An 18,659-nucleotide genomic window follows, 5' to 3' on the forward strand; every position below is an offset into this window, starting at 1 on the left:
AGGCAGGCAACTCTCCTTCCTTTGTTATTGTTTTAATCCTTGCTTCCTATCTCTATATCCTGTTTCCTTTCCTTGAAGTGCTTTTCTTGACCCAGTGCTGTCTTTTTTTCTCTGATCTGGTGTTTCTGCTCCCTGCCCCCCTTATTCCCCACTCTGATTTCTGTGGGATGGCAGATGGGATACAAGTGGCCATTTGGGTGACACCCTTCTGCCAGGCCACCTTCACTGCTGCAGCTAAGTGGGAGTGAAGAGCAGAACCAGAACCAGATGGTGAGCTGCTGCAAGAGCTCTCAGCACCCTGGGGAAGATCTGTTTCCCAGGCTGGCTGTGTCACAAGTTGCTTCAAGGAGGCAAAGAATTTGTGGGCTGAGAAGCAGGGCACATCTGGGGTCATACAGCTGCTGCTGCCCTGGGCTGCTCCTCACTTGAATCTTCTCTTCAGGCTTGTCTGCAGTTGCAGTGTGGTGTAAGTTCAGTAAATTAACAAAGCTTTGTGCACATCCTCTGGGATTTTATGGGATGTCCTGGTAGTTTTGCTGGTGTGCAGTTCAGCCCAGAGCTGTGTGAGCCCAAACCTCTTGTTTTAGTTCTGCAGTGCCGATCTCTTCAGAGTTCTCTTCTGCTGCTGTCTTAGACTTCATTGCTGGCTACCTGGGCTGTGTTTGTGTGCCTGTGTGTTCTACTCAGCTTCATGATTATTTCAATTAGATGCTGCTTTTTTGTTTGTTTACTAGTTGAATTAATTCAAAGCCCTTTTCTGCAAGCTGGAAGTTGCTGGAGCCTCTGCTGTATTTATTAATTCACTGCAGTGCTAGGAGCTCGCTTTCCTCTGAAAGAGATTATTCTTCTAAATGTGAATAAAATATTCTTGGAAGCTAAATGCAAAACGAGTGCATTTGAACTTGCAGGGAGGCAAAAAAGTTCTGTCTGGGATGTAGGAATGGCAAAAAACCAGGGAAAGGTAATAGCTCTAAGTTTTACATCATCAGTGACTATTTCCACTTTATCACCTTAAAGTTAGCTTATGGGAAGTTTTTCAAGCCTGGAGACTGTCTTTTTGTTTTGATTGTACCTCCTCTACTTGAATGTCACCTCATCTCCTACTTATTGTTTCCATTCCCAACACTTTCTATCCCTCATCTCTCTTCTGGCTTGCCAGACAGCACTGCAAAGCTCTCTGACTTGCTTCCCATTTGAAGCCATTGCAGTTCAGTTCACAGCCAGGGGTTGCAGAATTGGACAGGGAAACTTTTGGCAAAATTCTGAAGCACCTTCACCGAAGGGATGTGTTGGGGTGAAATCCTGAGGATGGTTTTGTGCAGGTGTGGATACAGATAAGGGCACTAGGAGGGTTTTTTTGCTTTCCTTCATTACAAAAGATTTCATGGACTTATTCTTCTTTGCTGCACAAACTGCTATTTCAAAAGTTACCAGAGAAATAAAAACTTCAAGCAAAAGAAGGCTACAAATCACAGACATGCCATTTAAGTAACAAATTGGAGGTGCAGGCAGGGCAGAAAGATTTATGTGTTTGGGAATGTACAGTATACCAAGTTCTAATTAAAGTCCTTGTAGGTTTCTTCTGGTTTTCTTTGTTATGTGGACTGTGAAGGGGATTTTGTGATAAATCACCTTCATGGACAGAAAATTTTGTAGTATAGATGAGAATGTCTGAGAAGGAAAGAAAAAGCAAGTCCTGGATATAAATGAGGAAGAAGTTGTTTGTTGAGTTATTTATTTGTTTCCCCAGAAGGAATGTCTGCATGAGTTTCTGAAACAGAACAGTCTCAGTGCTAGGAAAAGGATTTTTAAAATATGCATTTTTATTGAAGAGGAAGTAAGTTTTTCAAGGTATGAAATCACATTTTGTCCTTGTATGAAGGTTTGAGACACCATAAAAGACTCTTTAAAATGGTTACCTTGGAGCTGATCTTGGAAAGAACAATATATAGGTTTGTTATGTGGTGTATTTTTGATGCTTTAACTTAAAAATGGGTTCCTGACTTTAACTTCAGTCATTGTCCTCCTTTTTCTTAGCAAGCCAGTTCATGTAGTAAATTGAATTGCCATTAATTGCAGTCAACTGAGAGGCCCAAAATAGGTCAGATGCAGCTTGGTATCAGGCACTGAAATGATGAAATCTACATGGTTGTACCTGAGATACATTCTCAGGTGTTTCATCCTCCCCTGGCTGCTGTTCTGTCCTTTTGTTGCCTGAATGTGCAGGGCCAGCACACTCCTCACTCTCCCAGGAAACAGGTAACATTAAACTTCATCCCTTTACTTTTTCCCCTGGAGCTGTATTTTGGGTCCTGACTTTCAAGGGACATTTCTTCTCCATCCTGTTTGGAGGGGGTAGAGCCTGAGCTGCCTTGGTGGATCAGCAGAATCTGGTTAAGCCTCTCCCACCAGGGCTAACACCAGCTAGGGGGGTTTTTTTTCGTTTGTAGGTGATGCACAGTCCTTGGCTTCTTTGTATTTCAGAGGAACTACTGCTTTCTGCCAGCTGCTTTTAAATTATTCTAAATGCTGTTGAATTAATTATATTAAAACAGCTTCAGCAGTGACCTTGAGCAAGTTATTCCCAGCATATCTTATGCATTTAGGTACTGATTTAATTAATGCCTGCACACTTCCTCAGGTTCAGCTATTCTGCATGAACTATTGTTTCACATACCTGCATGTGTATCCTTGATGGGAACTGGTTATTATTTTAATCATGTGCAGGAATATGTATGCAGCTGCTTATCCTTTGTCCATTATTGCACTAGGTGCTTGTGAAACTGTTTGCCAGTGAAAATAGGAGATCTAACAAGGTACAAGCAATGCAGATGCCTACCTGCAGATAGACCTAAGAAGTTGTTTTGAAAGCAGCAGCACTTTGCAAATAGCTCTGTGCACTTTGGGTTTGTTCAGTTCCCTGAGCAAGTGTATCTGCAGCAAAAGTAGAAGGGGTTTTTTTGGTTTTTTGGTTTTTTCCTTGCACAAACCTGGAAGCTCTTCCTCCTGTCCTCCATCACTACCCTCAATTTCTGCATAATCATTGATAATAGAGTTGTGGAGCCAACTTAAATGATCAGCTATGCCCCAAACTTTAAAATCTGCCCTCAGTGAGTACTGCAGCCCTCATAGTTCCCAGTGGATTAACTGCTGGTAAGTAACTGAAGCAAGTAGGCAGTTTGGTTGACCTGGTTTTGGCACTAAAGGAAGGAGGCAAATCTGACCTTGTACAGCTCTCAGGAGCTCCACTGTTGAGCAGAAGGCTCTGTTTATGTTAAGTGAGTTTTAAAGATAAAGCCTGTAGTTAAAAAATTGTGCTTTCCTAAAAAGTACTTCTTAATCCAGTTCAAGATGGACAGGCAGGAACCTAAAGAAGATCCCCCATGTGTTAGTGGTCAGTCTTTACTTGCAGCTGACATGGTTCATGAGGCCTTGAGTATCCTGAGTGGAGAGGGCTGAATTTCCTCCAGTTACAATCAGTGTAAGCATGGTTTAGTGTTCTGTAGATGTGCACATACATGCTAGCAGTAGGTAGCAGTTTTTTATCTCAAATCCTAGGGGAGGTTAGGCAGTAAGTCTGCTTTCCCATGATCTTGGGAAACCTACATCATGAAAGGTAAAACATTTGAGAACTGAGGTAGTTTTACTTCACATTTTATCAGTATCTCCCCAGCTCCAAAGTGTGTGTGTTTTCCTTTGGCTGACATCACTGAAAATGGAGAAGCTTTCCATCCTCACATGCCTATGGAGTGTTAGATCCATCTTAGACTTTAATGACCTCTGCTAATTGGGCTTCTGTTGTTTGTCTTGTTTTTCCACTAGTCCTATTATGTTTCCTAATTGATCATAACTTAACGAGCTAAGCTTGGAGAAAAAAAATAAGGCTTGAGCAGTTGAATTCTCCATGCTGTGGGGTTGAGCTTGGCAAGGGCTGCAAACCTGCAAGCAATTAATTCTTAGGGAATTTGGTCGGGGGCAATATTATGGTTCCAGTTAGCTACATGGCTACTTTTTATTCCAAGAGAAAAGCTAAAATTAAGTCCCCATTCACTTCATGGTATGTCAAGAGGCCAGTCCTGAGAATCATTTCTCATTATAGCACCTCTATGTAAAGTTTTGTAGGAGACTGTGCCCAGTTTTTTTCCTCTTCATCTTTTCTGATTCCTTCTGCTGTTCTTTGAACTTGTAACACTCTAGGCCACGGGGACATTTTGTGGGATATAGTCCTAGAAATGAACAGTTGATGGAGGCAACTTGTACAAGAGAAAAACTGTCAGGAAGAGAAAATCATTCATGGCTTTTAGCTCTTGAAAAGCCCATCTTAACACTCCTGCTGGGTTCCTTTCACTGTAAAGTAATGCAGAGGATTAGTCAGCATCATCTAATTAGACAGCAGCAAAGCAAAAATTTTGTTTAACTGACTGCCCAGAGTCAGTTTCCATTCACAGGACTTGTCCATTGAAAGCAGATGCAGTAAGGACATCTCCCTGGTGGCACTGGAAATGTCAGAGCAAGGCTGAGGTGAGGCAAACTGAAATGATTTTGCACCCGAGGAGGAAATTCAAGGTCATCCTGTGCAGTTTCTATACCCAAACTATCTTCCTGTGTTCTGTGCAAGTCTGCAGGTAGCTGGAGTACCTCCTGGTTTCTTAATAACTCTGTGGTTTGAGAGCTTTGATTTCATTCCATCCTTCTGGAAACAATAAGAATTAGAGTGGCTGCAGAACCTTTCCTTCCCAGACCTCTAAGTCTGTGCTGCCCACTTGGCAGTGGTACCTGGCAGGTTTGGAACAGGAGAGCACTCCAGATTCTTCCAGGGTGGGCTGGTGGTGGAGTCTGAGGATCCAAGGAACCTGTATTTATGCTGTAACACACAGGGACCTGGGGAAATGGCTTCTCTTTAGGAGGTTTCTCCTGGCCCTTCACAGGAGCACTTCAGCACCTACTTAACTGCACCTAGGCCTGGGTGTTATGTGCTGAAGAGTTCTCTCTGCCTTTGGAGCTCACTGAGGAATGCTGACATTTCAGTTCATGTTTGCATATGAGGACAAGCTGGATTTTACTGCTTTCAGTGGTTCACATAAGATTACTTACAGCTGAGGAATTTGGAAAGAACAGCTCAGCCTTTTTGGAGTCCTGATTATTACCATTAAGTTGTGCCAACTGGGGCACTAGGTCTGTATAAAGGAAGAAATTGATCTTTTTGTATTGAGCTTTCAAATAAACAAAAAAGCAAAACACTTAAGTAGAACAAGGGATTTTTATGAGCATGCAGCTGACACTGCAATTTGAAACAAAAAGCATTGCTGCAGATTAGAGATCATCTGCTGTTAACTCTCTAATCAGAGTCCAGGAGAAGAGAACTACCTGCTTTATTCTGCTGGAACTGCTTGATGCTTTCTCTAATGGATGTTGTTTATCAAATTAGTCTTCTTGCTGGTGTTGATAATGATTCAGTAAATTGTTCCTATGTCATGATCTCTTTTTGTGACTCCCAGTTTCAATGTAGGTCCTTGAAAGTAAGCCACAAACAACCTTCTGTGGCAGGAAGGATGTGTATCTAAGAAGCACTGATGAGTTTAATTGGAACATCCATTTATGTAGCTGTGAATCTGGCTGGCTGTTCTGACCTTGTTACACAGGTGAAGGAAAAAAAAAAAAAAAAAAAAGGAGAAAATCCCTTCCTTGTTGTACAGTTGATCAGGAGCTCTTAGGAGGAAAGAGCTGTTAGGAAGTGAGGATGGGGTGACTTGGGTGATGAGGTGCCCACAGCCTTGCATGAGAGGGATGAGCTGGAGTGGAGAGGAAGGATGTGGATGGGATTCCAGAGAAGTCAGAGAAGGGAGCAACTAGAAGCTGAGTAAGGAGAAAAAAAAAAAAAAAAAAAAAAAAAAAAAAAAAAAAAAAAAAAAAAAAAAAAGAAAAAAAAAAAAAAAGGTAGAATTTGAGGAAGGGAGGGAAATCTGATTTCTTTTTACCTTCAGGCATGTAGAAAGACTGAATGCTGTAGAGAACTTACTTTTCCCTGGCTCCTATATCCCCTCAGGAACACCATCTGCAAAATATTTCTTTTACAGTCTGTAGAGTACCAGAGCAGATTTGAGCCTGGTTTTCATTGAAGCCTGTTTTGCTCAGACTTTAGAGGAGGAATCTCTAGGGACATGTCTACCTAACTTTCCTGCCAAGCTTCACTGCTTTCGTCCTTATTTTGCTTGATTGAAAGAAATGTCATCAATATAACAATAAAAGCAACATAATAATTCACTTAGGGTAGTACAGGGGGGGAAAAAAACTCAATCTTTTTACTACAGTAAAAAGATAACTTGCTTGACCATTGAAGATGCCTTTGAAATTTCTGCATGCTGATGAGGTCTTGGATCTTTTTATTCCTGGTGCTGTTTCAGTGCCATGTGGAATCAGGATGCTGGTTCCTGCTCTAGCAGTTCACCCCTCCTCACTTGAGACCCCCTGTGTCATTTTTGAGCATCCTGAACCTTGAATGTCACGTTGTCTTCACAATCTTGTCAACATTTCAGGATGAACTTTAGAAAGAGATCTTGGTTTCACAATATTTCCCTTTTGGTTTTATTTTTAAGAGAAAGTGGAAGAGGTACATTGAGGCAGCTCTAAGGTGAGTCATGGCTATATAAATAGAACTGCTGAGCACACAGGATGAGCTGCAGCTTGCAGAGGACAAAAATGCTCCAGAGGAAGGAAAGCCACCTTGTTAAAATGATCCCCTAATTGTGTAAATTCCTGTCCTTAATGACTGCTGCCAAGGGTACCTGCCACATCACTTTGGTTTTCCCCCTGCTCCTCCTTCAAGTGCAGGTTCATTTAAAATGGTAATTAATATATTTGTTAGATCACTGGTACTTCAGCAGAAAGCAAGAGAGGTGGAGACAGCTGCACTACAGATGTGGATGCTGCACATGGGCTGCTCTGTATGGTAAGTGAAGGAGGATCCTTTCCTCATCAGAGCTAATTCAGGGACTGGAACCTTGTTTATCCCCTGTTCCTTATCCCCTGTTCCTTCACTCGTGATGAATTTGAGATTCCACATCTTTATTTTCTTCAGTGGTTTGCAGTATCTGTAGAACATGACAGGAGTGCTTGACTTGTTTGGGAATGCTGCCTGCAAAGCAGACATCTGGATGTGGTTGGTGCTGGTTCAGTGAGGGGTTAGTTGAGAAGCAACAGTGCTTCTCTGGCACTGAAGTTTAGCATCCAGGGGAGACTTCAGCAGATCAGCTCTCTAGAGGCCACAGTTTAGACTCTACCAAAAGAGAGGAAACCCCTAGTTTGTCATGGTGAAACCAAATTTGCCCAAAAATTAGGGTGTGGAAGGCTTTATTTGCATAGTTCCTAACACAGTGTAGTTGAGAAGTTGTAGTTGTAGAAGCATTTTCTGTGCTTCTTTTTGCATCTTCCTCCTGCAGGAAAACACTGTGGTATCCAGCCAGTGATGGAACAAGTCTCATTCTGCATGTAATGCTTAAGTTTCTCTTTCAATTTGTCACTAAGTTCTTTACTTCAGTCATGTTGGATGTCCACTGGCATAAAGCAAGGCAGCTGTTATGGGGAAAATAAGGAAGGTTGAGGACACTGGAAGTCTAGCCCAGAGTTAGATCTTGGCTTATTTCCTAGAGTAAGTTTTGCAGAAGTGTTTGGTGCACACTGCTGATACGTATGCAGTTATTTTTCTCAAAGGCTTTTCTTGCTCAAAGTCAGCTGCTTCCATGTGATCTCTCAAGGTTTTGGTATCAGCCATTTATTCCTTGATCACTAGAAAAATGGATTGGTGTGTTGTGAGTGACTGAGGGCTCTGAAAAATCCCACTCTTTCCTTTGCAAATTGCCACTTGTGGACTTAGTGATTGAAATGTGGGGATTTGACAGATTGGTGCTAGTCTGGGGAGCCACAGAGCAAGAATTTCACCAGATCCAGTGAAAGTGAACTGGGCAGATGGAGTCCAGAGGTTTAGTGCAAAGAAAGGTGTCCCACCAATGGAGCACTATTGCTGTGCCTCTGGTTTGATCACAGAATTCTAGAATTTGATGTCACTTCAAACCTGGCCTAGGTTGGCTCTTTTTTTCCCTGGCTGCTTTCCTTCCATGCATTCTACCAGGCTGGGGAATTGGTAACAGCTCTTGGGGGTGGGGAAGGCTGTTTGCCTCAGTCTGGTCAAGGGAGGAACAGAGAAATCTCCCTTTACTCATTAAAAAAAAAATAAAAATAAAGAAGTATGTCTTGCTATTGCTGGTTCCCCCCCCACCACCACCTTTTTTTTTTTTTTTTAAGTAGGCCAGTACTAAAAATGGAATTGAAGATCCCAGAAATTTCTTTTGATTAGCTTCAAGTTTGAAAAACTGGATCCAAAAGAAAAAGTGGGGAACTTACACTATTGAGGACACTGCAAATACTGAAACAATGTCTGTAAACTCAGACACCACATAATGTAAGAACTCATGATTCCAAGGAAAATATAAAGAGGAAATTAGTCTGTTAATATGTATATTTTTTTCAGCATAACTATTGGGTTATTAATTTTTTGCCTGGATTGTGTTAAAAAGGCATTTCAAACTTCTGTTTGAATACATGAGTTGTATAGATTTCTGTAATGATGCAGTGGGAGAAGAGCCATGTGTCCTTCTTTTTGCAAGTTCTTGAAACAATGGTGTCTTCCCTTCCACAGTTTTTTTTCTGGAGGAGTGTTATGGTACTCTGTAATGATAAACATGGAATTTTACAGTAAGTAATTTGAGAATTATTAATTTTTAAAAGGTTCTTGCTTACCTGCATGATAACATACCCCTGAGAAAATGCTAAGGAGACAGTTTCTGGCTTAAAAATTCAATAGGTTTATTTTAAAAAGGAAAAAAATATTCCAACCCTCTTTTGTCCTTCATATTTATCCTAATAGAAAGAGTCATAAGAAAAACTTAGACCTTCCAACATCAGATATGGGGTTTGATTTCATTGTCAGCATGAGGAAGTTTGGCATGATAACCACAGAGGCCACGTTTATACCAAAAATAACCAAGAAGTTTTGGAGGAGCCAAAGAAGAATGACCAGAAATGTGATAGAAAAAATCCTCCTGACTGTTCCTGAGTCCTGTAGTGTTCTCATCCATAGCCCACCTGAAAGGGCAAAATGATGAACTGAATCACTTGGCAGGAAATCCTTAAAGGTTTTTAATATGAGAACAAATCTGGGGCTAAATCTGTGATGATTCTGTCTTGTGTGCACAGAAATCCAGTGACATCAAGGAGAACAAATTGCATTGGTCTGCTTGATAGCTTTAGGGAAGATAAAAGAAAAATCCTGTGGTAGTAGCATGGGATCAGCTGTAACCTGACTGCAGCCAGCAAGGTGGTTGGTGCACAGCATTTTCTGTGCTTCTTTTTGCATCTTCCTCCTGCAGGAAAACACTGCCTGGCACAAGTTGAGTGAAAAAGGTTTTCCTGCCAGCTCCAAGAATGCGGAGCTTTCATTGTCATCTGAGCTGTCCTTTTGTGCATTGTTTTAGCAGGCATATCCTTCAACTTCTGCACTGCAGCCAAAACTTCAATAAAAGTCTCGGAGTGGCTTTGAAGTGAAAGAACTACATTTCAGTCTCTGAAGTGGTGTCAAATACTTTTTGCTGCCCTGGGAACGTTCTTGGAGTTGCTGTTGTTACAGTGAGAGCGTGGAATCCATCAGGTGTGGCTGCTGTGTAGGGACTTAGATCAGGAATAGTTGTAGCCATTTGCCTTCTCTTTTCTTCCTTTTATCCATGATAGTAAAATTTTGTCAAGTGATTATTTGACCTCCTTTGTTCCATGTTTCTTTACATGCCCTGTGTTTCTCTGAGACAAATCTAACTCAATAAAGCCTTAAACTCTTCCAGGGATTTCTTTATGAAAAGAAAAAGGCAGCTTCTGGCTGAATGAAGCAGGAATTATCACCAGGTTTCCTGTACTGGTAAACTGAGAGGCCCCAGGTAAAAGGCAGCCATTCCTCAGCTGTAACAAAAGGCCAATATTTTGGTCAATGTAGACTCTGGGAATGCTGACTTGTCACAAAATGGACAAGGAAGGAAAAGGCACTTGGAGGTTCATAACATTCTGTGAGTTTTGCACTCAGTGAACCTGCCCAGTTGCATTTTTCCATAAATGATGGGGTTTGCCCAAACTTTTTTCTTCTGAAGAGTCTGTTCCCTGTCTAGAAGCAAATTTTTTTACACCTCTATCTTTGACTATAGTTTGTGTGCTATCTGATACATCCCATAGGAGTTCTTCACAGTGTTTGTTTTCACACTGGAAACGTGAACATATTTACCAGTTGCATACTGGCACAGTGCATGTTTCAGAGGTGTTTGTAAACAAGTTTCATAATTTTCCCCTGTGCTGTGGTCACCTCTTCTTGCTTATGAGGTGCTGGTGCTGGGTTTTGTTCCAGTGAGTGCTCTGATGGGCAGTGCTGGGGATCAGAGGCTTTGTGTTGGTGCAGCACTTTGCACAATAGGAGCTTGAACCAGTTCTGTACCAGTATTGTAAAATGATTGCACTTGGTTCTCCAGCTTTGTTTCTTCAGGTTGTCCTACAGCCAACACAAAAGGAGCTTGTGGCTCCTCTACTCCTGAGGTTTTGTTGCCCAGCCTTTCAATTTCATGCAGTAAGTGTCAATCTGCATGTTGAATTAGTAAAAATTTGTTTATTTTTGAGGAGGGTAGCAACATTTTTCAGCTGACACTTTTATTTTTGTTCGAAGAGCAGTCTCCAAATCCTTATTGTGGCAGATGTGCACTCTTTTTATAAAATGCTAATCTGGAAATACTGCCCATGAAAACTTCTTTGCACCAAATTGCAGCCTGCCTGTGCCAGGGCAGGATTCACCTCCTTGCATGGCAGTTGTCACCCAGGAGTCTGGCACCTGTGTTTCTTTTTATAGATTTCTTTGACTTGAACATAGTGATTTTATTTTTTTTTTATCCACACATAATTTATCAACATCTGTAGATGTTTATAAATGGTACCTTGTAGAGATGGGAGAGACAGGGTCTGTTTCCTCTTTAACTGCTGTTTTTTTTTCACCTTGTGCACTCATTAAATTCTTGAAACTTAAGGAGGAAGCTACTTTTCAGCTTCCTGGGGACAATTTCCACTTTGCTTAAATCTTTCCTCTTGTGTTTTCAGTGATGGTGGTTCAGAGGCCTGGTGGCCAGGGACATTCAAGCCTTGAAGTGCAAAACATCCACGGCTGTGCTCTCAACTCTCTGGGATAAATTACCACTGCACTACTACCAAGATGTGATTTTTTTTTTTTTTTTTTTTTTTTTTTTTTTTTTTTTTTTTTTTTTTTTTTTCTGGAGAAATTTTTGGTACATCTCACAGCTCATTTTTTTAGCACACGTGTTTTACAACTTCTCATATTTCCTTTCCCACTTAATGAATACCCCTGTGCATTAGGTGTTCTGGATGGTGAGCCTGGAAAGCAGAGCAGTAATATCCTTTGTGTGTGTCCTTTTCCCCTGACCACAGCACTTTTATGTTTTCTTGCTGTAACATGCACTCAGGCTTCTTGGATGTTGTTCTCTGTGCAAAACTATTGAAAAATTTGCTAAAAGATTCCCCAAGCACTTTCTCAATCTTCTTTTATTTTCTTGTGGTGCTTCATAGGCTTATTATAGTTTTAAACATTTAGATTTTACTTATAAGGAAAACAATTAACAAAAATCTGTGCATCAACGGATTGTAATGAGAGAAAATGAGATTTGGCTTTCATCTTTTCTTTCCATTTGCGGAAAAAAGAAAAAGTGTAATCTCTTAGTACTCAAAGTGTCTGCTTTATTCACATTTAACTGCTGTATGTTAAAAAGCTTTCAGTAGTGTTAAAAAAAAATTATCCTAGGAGCTCTAGTTTGAGACAATGCAGAATGTGTTTTGAAACAGAAAACATTTCTGTCCAGTATTTAACCAAAGCAATAACTTCACATCACAAGATTGTCATAAACATGGTTCCTGGGTTTCATTTGAGTGTTTCTTTATCTGTCAGTGGTAGCTGGAATTCATCCTTCCATTTGGACATCAGAAGAAGGCTGGAACTTGGAGCTACTGTGGCTTTCTTGGGGGTGGGAGTAGGAGAAGCATTTCTTGCTTTGCAACACGTGTGTTATGTGAAGTGTCTAAGATACATTTCCCTTACTCCCTTCTCCAGTGTTTAAAAACCAACCCGAGCCCTGCAACAGCCAAAAGTTTCTCTGTGACTGGGATATGGATGATGTTGTTTTTCTGATGTAGAATCAGTTACTGCAGGACATCCAGTGGCAGTGTGCACAAATATCCTTGGAAGCCTCACAAAAGAGAATATTCCTGTGTTTACGTGGCACTGTAGAAGTTGTAGATACAGAACTAGGACTGATCAAATAATCTCCCTGCAGGCAAAGATAAGACACTTTCCCCATGCAAGGAGAAGTTCAGCTCTATTTTGAAGGATTATGCATATTCTGTTTCTCCCATGTTATTTGTGTCCTTTCTGTTGAGCCAGCACCTTCTGCAACACCCAGACTGAAGCCAGACCTCAGCCCTTCCTATCACAGCTGCTCCCCCCACCTCCTTTACTCCGAGTGTTCCAGCTCCTTGTATTTGCAATAACTGAGTCCTGGCAGTGCTGGATCCAGCAGGCTGGAGACACTTTGGTGTTTGTGTGAGACTTCGGGCTGATTTCTCCTTCCTTCTCCCCTGCAGCCAGGCTTGTTCCTCTCACTGCCAGTCCCTTGCTTTGGCTGCCATTCCACACTCCCAGTGGGTGTCACTGGATCTGTTTCACCTCAAACTGGTGCAGAGCAGGAGAGAGGCTGTGGGCTGTGTAGTGTAAATCACCTTTAAAGGTGATTAATTAATGTATTAATTGTGGGAGGTGTGCAGCAGAGGCAGAAGCTTTGTCTTCTTAATAGAGCCTTGAGCACAGGTCTTCCAGGGGAGAATGTGCAGGAATGCAGACTCCTTTTGGATAGGGATTGGAAGGTGTGTGCTGCAGTCTGCTCAGTTGTTTTCCTGGGGAAGGCAAGGCTTCAACCCTCCCTTCAGAAATTCATGTAACTTCAACCATACAAAAGGAGTCTCTGATGTGGTGAGGGCTTGAAAGGCTTTTACATATGTTTCGTCGGTCCGAAATTGCAGTTTGGTTTTCTCTTTCTTGTGTTGTGATTCACCAAGTCCTTCTGGCATTAAAAAGAAAAAAAAAAAAAACCAACCAAAACACTTTTCCTGTAAGGCAAGATTGGACAGGCTGTGAAAGACTGTGCTCTGTGGCTCAGAGAAAACAAATATCCTGTAAAACGCTTCAGTAGAGAGCAGTTTGTGACCTGTCATGAATTAGCAATGAAATAGTCTTCATCTTGGGCTTACAGCAAGATTTCTTTTAAATATTTTAGTTTCTTGGTTCCAGCTGACCAGTTGGTCTTCATGTTTCCTGAACTTGCTTTAGTGCCTATTGAGCAATGCCTCAGCTAAAATTGTGTATACAGTACTGGAAGGGTGTTTCTTCACTTCCCTTACTCAAAAAAATACATGTATCAACACTTAAATATTTTCTGATTAAATGTATTTGTTTTTAAAATCAAAAGCAGTCCTACATTATCTTGTCATGTATACATTATTAATTGCAATCATTTTTTAATGAAAAATTGTGCTAGGAGCTAGGGGGGAAACTGTCTTGCCTCATCCTTGCTCTTTCTTTGCCTAGATGATCTCCAGCAAGCAGAGGTGAAATTTAAAATCTACTTTTGCTTGGCATTTTTATCTTTTAACAGAACAGTGTTTGAACTCAGGGAAGCTACCAAAGGAGGAATGAATGTATTGGCAGAGGTGACAAGTTGGATAATCTTATTGTTTACGTAGTTAACAGAAGTTTCAGGGATTATTTTTTGAAAGAGCAGTTCCTGGTGCAGTCTCTCAGAGTTTACTTAGATAGTAGGAACCTGAATCCTTAGGTAAATAGAATTCTCATTCTTCTGAGTTCTCAACCTGGAAGTTGGTAAGTTGGTCATGAGTGCAGCTGGGTCATAAAGAAGCTTTCCAGATTGGAGATGCCTTCTTAAATTTGATTCTGCACTACCCTCTGCCCCAAGGATTAAATGTTTTCAAGTTCCTTGGTAATTTAACAGCAAATTGAGGATTGCCATTAGCAGTATCATTCTGTTCAGTTTTCTTAATTAAAAAAAAAAACAAAACCAAAACACTGCCAGTTGGTCCAAAATTTTAATTTTGTTTTACTGTGATGATTTAAGCCCTAACTAAGGATAAAATAGAGCTGAGTGAAGACCAGATCTTGTCTCCAGTGGAGAAAATACTACATTAATGTTAAAAGTGAATCTCCATCAGAAATAAGCACACTTAATACATTAAGCTTTGGTAGCAGCAGCAGCTTTGGGTTTGAGGCTGCTGCTCTGAGAAATGTCTTTAAAGAGCTTTTAAAATATGAGACTTGTGTTCACAGCAGTGTTTCTTAACAACTGGTGATTTCTTGTTAACTCTGGAACAACATAGACATTATTGTTTAAGAATTGGATCCAGAATATGCTGGTCTCAAGTAAAGGCTGCACTGGAGTTAAAAATGCAGGAATGAAGAGTTTCTGGCCTTGGTGAACTTAAAGTGGGAGCTTACAGTATGGGATGAGCTGAAAGGAGGAGCTGGAGCTGGTGTGTATATATATATATATATGTATATGTATAGCTGGTATATTGTAGCATGGCTGGCAGTGATGCTGAAAGAAGCAGGAAAAGCAGGAGCAGGGAATAACCTCCTGCTGTGACCCAACCCCAGGGTGCTGTTGGGACTGGATGTGCTGAACTTGGTGCACTGGTAAATCCTTTTTCTCTGTAGCAGTAATTGGTTCCAGGTAGTTGGCAAGAATCTCTCCCTTTTGGAGCTGTACAATAAATATGTTTGCTTAAATTTCCCCCCCTCCTGCTATTTCTACTCCTCTGTTAAGTACAGTAGTAGAGCTTAAGTAAGCTCCAACAGCTGCAGTATGGACAGTACCTGTTGTTATGCTTTATTGCTTTAGGAAATGACAGCTTTGATTTTCCTTTGTTACTGTTCTGCTTGAGCACTCACAGCTACAGAGGGGGGGTTTAGCTTCACACTGTGGTGGCTTTGGGTGGTTGTAGTCAAGGTGCAGCAGAGTGTTTATTGTAGTTTATTGGTGAGTTACAGGTTTTGTCACCTTGTGTTCTCATTGTCAGTGCTTTGGAGTCCTGGACCACCGCAGGGTTCTCTTCCTGGCTCTGTCCCCATCACCTTCACTTTTGCAGTGTGCTTCTGGTTTTGATTTTGTTGGTTGGTTCAGTTTTTTCTCCTGACATGAAGTTTGGCTCGAGTTGAATTAATTTACCTGCTAAAGACACAGGTCAAAACCACAAGTTGAGGGATATAGTCCCTGAGATGAATCCACCTGGTACACTGTGAATTCTGCCACAGGGAGCTGCAGGTTGGGGTTAAAGAGGAGGGAGGAAGAGTGCTCTGAAGCCCAGCAGCTACTGATGCAAAGTCAGAATAGATTTTTTTTTTTTTTTTTTTAATGGGCATTTTGTTCCTGTTCAGTCGTTCTGTCTGTAACTTGTCCCATTGGTGGTGTCTATTTTGGTGAAGCAAAGAAAAATTAGCATTGGGAGAAAGGGATTTAGAAACAATCATTAAGCTTTCTAGGCACAGAACTGGTGTAACCTGTTTGACTTTGCTCACATTTTGCCAAGCTTGCATCTTCCCTCTCTCCTGGAAGTGCTGAACTGATGGTTGGCACGACTGTGTCCTTGTGCATTAGGTCTAATTAACAAGGTTATTGGCACTCAGTTGTACAGCATTTAGCAAACAACATTGACCCAACCATCTAAAACAAACAACCAAAATAAACCAATGGACTTGTACTGACCATTTTGTAAAATTGGGGATTTTGTAGCCTGGCCGTTTGAATTTTAAACAAAAAAGTGGTTTTAGTGAATCTTGTCTTTCTAAACTTGGTATCTGCTACAGCACACAGTATCTCATACACCCAAAAACTGCACTTCCAGCTGATAACCAACAGTGTTCCCAGCAGTCCTTTAGAATTGAAAGGAACTATGTGCAAAATGAAGTACTTTTAGATTCTGTGTTGGTTTTCCATGGGCTGTGTCTGGCTGGTTCCTAGGACTGGTAGTTACAGACTCCAGTCTGTGTGTTGGAGCTTCAGCTGAAAGCAGTAGGAATAACGCAAAAAAAACTTTGGCCATTTTACAGAGGTGAGAAAAGCTCTGCAGTTTGTGCCAATCCAGAAAGATTAAAACTACTTCAGCAAGGTCACAGAGCAAGCTAATGCCAAAGCCAGGACTGAATGCCACTCATCCATCAGCTTTCCTCTGCCTCCTACAGAGATCTCATCAGCTGGGCTGCTGCAGTGGTGGTCTGAGGAAGGCTCAGCCTTGTAATGGGATTTGAAAGCTGGGTAATAGTATTTATTTCCTATTTATGGTTTAGTGTATAAACTAGGAAATGTAATAGCAGTTTTGCACCACTCCTTTATAAACTGGCTGCATAAACACAGAAGTAGATTAAGCCTTACAAGTCTCCTCTGGGAACCTTCTAAATATTACCCAGTTCTCTAAAAGGAGGAAGCTGAACAGCTACTACACAACTGGGATGTATCCAAGGTTATACCGGTGGCAGAACTGGGAACAGGCTCCTGCTCTTAGGACTCTTAGTGGACGCTCGCCTCGGAGTTGCTGAGATTTTATTTAGGGTAAAACCACCCAGAGCAGGTAAGGACATCCCTGCGGGGATCCGAGGGACAGGGTAGGAGGTGCCCAGGACAAAGAAATTCCTTTTCCTTCCTCCGCTTCCTCCGGCTCGGGAAGGGTTACAGCTGAAGCGGCTCTAACAGCCTCAAGAGAGCGTGAATCGGTGGTAGGGAGGGCAGGCGGAACGGGAGCCCGGCACTGCGAGCTCTTCTGTGCCTTTCAGTTCCATGTATCTGTTCCTCTGGGGCGCTGAGATCCCGGGACAGCCGCCTCTGGAGCCAGCGCCATGGAGAGCGGCCCTGGCACCTCCGGCTGAGTGCTGGGCAGGGAAGGGCGGGATGGGACCTTCTGCTACCCCATCCCCTCCGGCTGGCTCCATCCAGCTGCTCCTCACAGCATCTGGGGGTGAGTGTGTGTGAGTGTGTGCTTGTGTGTGTGTGTGCTTGTGTGTGAGTGTGCTTGTGTGTGAGTGTGCTTGTGTGTGTGTGTGCTTGTGTGTGTGTGTGCTTGTGTGAGAGTGTGTGCTTGTGTGAGAGTGTGTGCTTGTGTGTGAGTGTGTGCTTGTGTGTGAGTGTGTGCTTGTGTGGTTGTGAGTGTGTGCTTGTGTGGTTGTGAGTGTGTGCTTGTGTGGTTGTGAGTGTGTGCTTGAGTGGTTGTGTGTGTGTGATTGTGAGTGGTTGTGTGTGTGTGATAGTGTGGTTGTGTGTGTGTGTGATAGTGTGGTTGTGTGTGTGTGTGATAGTGTGATTGTGTGTGCGTGAGAGTGTGTGTGTGAGTGATCATGATTGTGAGTGGGTGAGTGTATGTGATTGTGTGTGTGTGTGTGTGTGTGCAACATGGAGGGAGGGACTGGAGCTGCTGCTGCCTTCCCCAGTGCCTCCGCAGCAGCTCTCACTGCAGGAGCGATAGGAACTGGGAGTGATCTTGATGAATCGGAAAGGTCAGTACTACCAATAAATCACCTACAGAGAAATGCTCCTCAGAGATGCTTTCTTCCTTTTTTTTTTTTTTTTTTTTTTTTAACCCTGTTTTCTCAGAAATGGCTCATTAGAACAGCACCGTTTCCCTGAGGAATGGAATTGTTTCACAATTGCTCGTAGTCAGCAGTGTAATAAAAACGTAGAGTGTGATTTTAAAAGGCAAGGCTGTAATTTTCACTCACCAAATGCAGCTTCATTTTAATTTTTACTGCATTTTTAAGCCTATGTATATGACTTACCTTTAAGTGGCTGAGTATTTGAATGGAGAAAGGCTAATTCCCTCCTTTGATCAGATTACACTGTATAGGTTAGACCAGCATGTGGCAAGCAGACAAAGTATAATTTGGCATCTTCATGTGACAAGGTCCTTGAGGCATTTTTGGGTGAAGTATGTAGAATGTGGTTATTAGTGTGACTGAAGCTTGCATTGTTTTAATAAAAAATGCAATATACCCTGTCCATAGCAGAGTGTTGAGTCTGTACTTTGATTGTGTGAAACCAGCAGTAGTCACAAGGCTTCTGTGCTGAGCAAATTTTTTTCCTTTCTGGTGGATAACTAAGTGCTGTTGATATGGTGTGGGTTTAGGAGCAATAGTTCTGGAGGGTCAGCTCACGGTGTAGTTAAAATTCTTGTGGGATGAGACAGTGCTGATTATCTTCATAGCAAATCAACTCCTTCACCCTAGGCTTGGATTTGTACTGTTGCTGATATAAGCCTGGTGCTGTTGCAGTTCAATTGGGATTTTCTGCTTCAGTGCTGAGAGTGCATAAATATTTACTGGTGGGGAAAAAAAAAAAAGAAAAAAAAAAAAAAAGAGGGAATTGGAGAACCAGTATAATTTAAAATGTGCCGCCTTGGGCGTGCTGTTACCACCTACCTGCTTTACAGATCAAGGCTGTTTCTACCAAAGTGGAAGTTAT

The 18,659-nt window shown here is 41.8% G+C and overlaps 1 protein-coding gene across 5 annotated transcripts in view; it reads left to right on the forward strand.

The window, feature by feature from the left end:
* ARHGAP32 (Rho GTPase activating protein 32) overlaps positions 1–18,659 on the forward strand; it is a 204,222-nt gene that overhangs the window by 33,832 nt on the left and 151,731 nt on the right. For 2 of the 5 annotated variants that reach the window (XM_071768838.1, XM_071768840.1), the window contains exon 1: positions 17,611–17,698. The exons of the other annotated variants lie outside the window; for them this stretch is intronic. The gene's annotated coding sequence lies outside the window, so the exon portion shown is untranslated. Of the gene's footprint in view, positions 1–17,610; positions 17,699–18,659 lie in introns of those variants that run through there. 5 annotated transcript variants of the gene reach the window in all.

The sequence above is a fragment of the Heliangelus exortis genome, chromosome 26 (assembly GCF_036169615.1).
Source record: "Heliangelus exortis chromosome 26, bHelExo1.hap1, whole genome shotgun sequence".
NCBI classification, from domain to species: Eukaryota; Metazoa; Chordata; class Aves; order Apodiformes; family Trochilidae; genus Heliangelus; species Heliangelus exortis.